General features: G+C 38.3%; 1 long non-coding RNA gene across 1 annotated transcript in view; it reads left to right on the top strand.

Moving 5' to 3' along the window:
* The first annotated feature begins 536 nt into the window (after positions 1 to 536).
* The window catches only part of LOC106953450 (uncharacterized), a 24,231-nt gene continuing 20,274 nt past the window's right edge, over positions 537 to 4,493 (top strand). The window contains exon 1 of the long non-coding RNA XR_001426199.1: positions 537 to 546. This is a non-coding gene — a long non-coding RNA (uncharacterized LOC106953450). The remainder of the gene's footprint in view (positions 547 to 4,493) is intronic.

Here is a 4,493-nt window from a genome sequence, read left to right as displayed (position 1 = left end):
TTCAGCATCGGTACCATTTTGAGAAATTAATCATTATGACATAATTAATGATGTTGAACCTCTTAAAGTTGTAAATGCAATTAAAGTGACAATGCCTAAGTGAAAAGAGGAGATAATCATCTATCAAAGTGGAAACTGTAATCCTAACTTCCTGACAGTATATCGATTTAGAATGTGTTACACAAATCATTCTAGTTCCAGTCTTTTTTCTTTTAATAACACACATGCTGCAGTGTTGTGGCTGTCTGACATACTTAGGATCCCTGAGAAAGAAAGAATAGTCCTGCAGCCCACTCTGGCTGCCCTCTATATGTTGCCAAAGGCAACGAGAAACTTCTGAGTATCTTAAATATGCACTTAGAGACAGTCTGGCTTTACCAACAAAACCCTAGGTAAAGAGGGAAATGGAGTAGAATTGCTTTTAGGGAAAAGTTCTCCTTTAATATTCAGTTGTATCAAAAAGAAGAAAAAACAAGTTCAGCTGTGAATTCCCTGTTGAGTTATTCACAAAAACATGTTGAAAGCAAATAATAAAGACCTTGGAGAGTCATGGTGTGTTTACTGCGGATGAACCAGCAAACATCCAACTGAAGTCTGAAAGCATAACTGGCTGGGAGTCTTTGATGGAGTCCCAGTCAGTCCTGCTGAACTGTACTGGTCTGCGAGGTTTAAAAGAGAGCCTCTGAACGTTATGTGAATAGGCTATGCTTTGTCTCTGCAGGCCATCAGACAGATCTAACTGGCCAACATGAAAACCTTTGAATGTCTCAGAGCCATTGTAAAAGACCAGTGAAACGGAGAAGAAAAAGAACAGTCTGCCAGACTTCACATCCTTCCACCCTCAAAGCTCACCCTGCCGGCCCTCACCTCTGCTCTGGCCTGAGCCTAAACTGGAACAACATCACAATGACCCAACTCACAGCCCCACCAACTGTAGCCTCTGAGCGAAAATGAAATTGATTTGAAAATCCTCCGCCGGGCCAGACTGGAACAGAAGGGATTATTGTGCTGATTGTCCTAATACTGTGGCCTTCCCCCACACTAATTCCACCCATCATTTCCCCATCCCCCATTGTGCCGTTCCTTTATGATAACAGCTCTTTGGTCGTCACTTCTTCATTTTACTTTTTTTTGCATTGTTCCCCAAAGGAAGCTTTATCCATTCACCAGATTTTGTGCTCACAGTTTGAAACATGCTTAGAAAGTTCAGTGCTGGCATATCCAAAGAGAGAAGAAAATAAAGTGGAGGGGGAAGCCTGTTGGGCAGATAATAGGATATGAAGGTGGTGAGGAAAGGTTAAAATTGTAAAAAAACCAAAAAGCATACTTTTGAACTGATAAGCAGCTAGAAGAAATAGAGTGTAAAGGCACCCTGGGGCCTGGAATTCCCAAATTATGTTGCACTGTTGCCCCCTGCCCGGAAATCGAGAAATTGATCTATTTTTTTTCTCCCTCCATGCATCTCCCCCTCTTTTCTGAGTACAGTCAGGACAATATTGCTATGGTTCACATACAAGAGAAAACCTACACCTGTTCAGAGTACTTCTGATGATCACATTACGGTAAAGATTACAATTCGCCTTTCACGAGTTATTCTATCGCTGCAACAAGAAAATGTCTCTCCTACGCTCTTTTTTATTTTAGATTTATATTTAAAGGAAATTAATTAAATCATCTTATCTTTAATACCTTGTCAAAGTGGGTAAATACATAAGTACTTTATTATTGTATAGCAAAATGAAAAATGCAATAAGCTTTATTTCTAATACAAAATGAAAAATAAAATCCTGAATTGTGGAAAACGAAGGTCAGATTTAGATAAAGTGCTATGAAAAGATATCCAGATTTCTATTATGGTTCTTCTATTTGTAAGTTAAATGTCTATGGACCCTTCCAGGTTATTGTTTACGTCCGAAAATTCTGCGCATGCGCACAATGCTGGAGGGCAAAAAACTAATATACCTTTTGTACACAATTCATAGCAACAGCGGCAGAGCAATTCTGTGAACCAAATGAACCCTGTAAATGTAGGTACTAATTTAGTTAAGTGTGCCACAGCAAAGGGGAAAAGAAACATACAAAAACCGTTGAAAATGACTCAAAACCACTTTATTCTTCTTTTTTCTCGCTCTCTACACGCAGACTCACAACTGACAATAACGTCTCCATATCTATCTGGATTCAACACCAAAAAAAAAAAAAAGAAAAAAAAGAAAAACACTCCAACATTTCCCACACAAAGAACAGAACTTTCAGGTCGTTAGCGTCTTCTGCTAATGCTAATCTAACAGCAGTGGTAGCTAATTAGCTAATGCAAACACCTGCTCTACTTCTGGTCTGTCAGAGTTGGTGGGACGCCTTTTTCTATTTTGTAACTGAACCGAAACACGCCAAATTCCACATCACATCTACAAGTTAATTATCACAGTTAAGCAAGCATAACTGAACTACTTCCCTCTCTCTCACCATTTTTGTCTTAATTAAAACCGTTTCCTTACCTTGTCTAGTTGTCCTACTGTTGACAATTAGTAGCAAAGGAGTGCGTCCCTTCTTCTTTTAGCAGGCATACATTTAAGATTTTTATATCGACAACTTACGGTAGCAGCGAAAACCAATATTAATCATCGTCAGCCAGCAGCTGTTTGCCTTCCAGCAGGAAGATGGAGGCGGTATCTTGTACGCGTGACGTCACGATACAAGTGGTCCATACTCCAGTTTTAGTTCATGTATTCATCTTCAGTCAAATTAGATGAACCCTCACTTTGCTCATGTTAGCCAGGGAATTTGGCACCTTCGTCATACGCAGAAACATCCGACAGATATCGTTCACATGTGCTCCACCAGTATTTGTTGTGACGGGGATGGTGGTAAATTTATTTTCTGTTTTGTCTGTAAAGCTACTCCTAAGAATCTCCAGCAGCCCGCTTTGTGCTAGTGATTAGTGATTAGTTCTTTGTATTTCCACTGACAAACAGTCTGGTGTTAACTTGGCATCAGATTGCTGGTAGACCGAAGGAAAGAAATGCTTTTGTCAGCAAGTATAGGCAAGTCTCATGGGGAATAGAGGTGAAGCAAAACAGTGTTAGCGTCATGTGTTCTACAGTTTAATTTTTGATGTGTGAAACCTGAGACATAAAAACTGTACAAATGCTTTAATTTAACAATTTTTAAGTGTTGGATTAGCTATAGAATAAAACATGCTCATTATTTGTTATCTCCATGCAGTTTTTAATTCACCTGTCAAGTACCAACACAATGCAACAATACACCTGTGCTAACAACATTTAGTTATTTTGCACTGAATTCATAAGTTCTATTTCTGACTAAGGTTTTTAACACCATCTGTCTTTTAATATTGCCAGGTTCTGTTAATAAATCATGCGGTAAAAGTTGTGTTAAATGCCAGTTTTTCAGAGTGTTGATGATAACGATTTTGACGCCTTCACAAGCAATGCGCGCTTTTTAAAACGGCAATAACAAATTAAAATGGTAACATGTTTGCAGGTTTTTTTGGAATAAATAAAGTGATTTGCTGAGTTAAGCTGTCAGTGAGCCCTTTGGTCCTTCAAAAAAAAAAAAAAAACATTAAGAGAGAGAATCAACTATTTAAATATTTTTTTTAATAAGTGAATAACATATAACTGACTTAATTAAAACAATTCTGCGAAGAAAGGAAGGCCAAAAATCCCCTGTAGCAATGTAAAAGATGTACTGCCAGTTAAGAAACTCATAGTGGTTGTGACCAGAGCTGGCACAACCAGTAATTAGATTTAGGGTGGCAATTACTTTTTCACAAAGGGCCAGGTTGGGTTTGATTGTAAATCCCTTTAACATTACTAATATTTTTTCTTCGTGGAAACCTTAGCTCTTTAGGAAGAGAACACCAAAGACTTTAATGAGTCAGAAGTAAAGGCAACTCTGCTGTGTTGACGTCAAAGCGTGCTTGAGCAAGGGCCAACATTCAGGTTTAATCTCTGCTTATTTCTCTGTTGTATGAGTGTTGAGATTTCCACGATACACATATGCTCAACTTGATTTGAAAAACAAAATGTTTTATGCTGCATGCTGTTAAATAAATATATACATAAATAAATAAATGGGGACACCACACAAGAAATAAGAATGAGACAAAAACACAAGGCGGCATTTCATCGTTTACCATCTTATGTGAGCCACAGAGCCAGTTGCATCTCCAAAGTTGCAGGAAGCAGACCTCCAATCTAGCAGATAGACTGTGATCCTGTATCAACGTGGCTCAAGCTAAAGGCACAACACATTCCTTTTTAACTCACTGTTGCAAAAATTAAATTGTTCCAAGGGATCAATTAGTTATTTCTGTGCTACAACATATCATCATAAGAAAATTACTTTGGATTATCTCTTTTGTACAGGAGCCATTGCAGTTCTACTGGGACACTGGTTGCTGTTTGAAACCCGTCTAGAACCGTTGTATTTGAACCTGCTTTAAACTTTCATTCTCCTCTTTTTTACGG

The sequence above is a fragment of the Poecilia latipinna genome, unplaced genomic scaffold (assembly GCF_001443285.1).
Source record: "Poecilia latipinna isolate Pla-1442-1.1 unplaced genomic scaffold, P_latipinna-1.0 Scaffold582, whole genome shotgun sequence".
NCBI classification, from domain to species: domain Eukaryota; kingdom Metazoa; phylum Chordata; class Actinopteri; order Cyprinodontiformes; family Poeciliidae; genus Poecilia; species Poecilia latipinna.
Note: the sequence above shows the minus strand (reverse complement) of the source record. Positions and strands in the feature narration are given on the sequence as shown.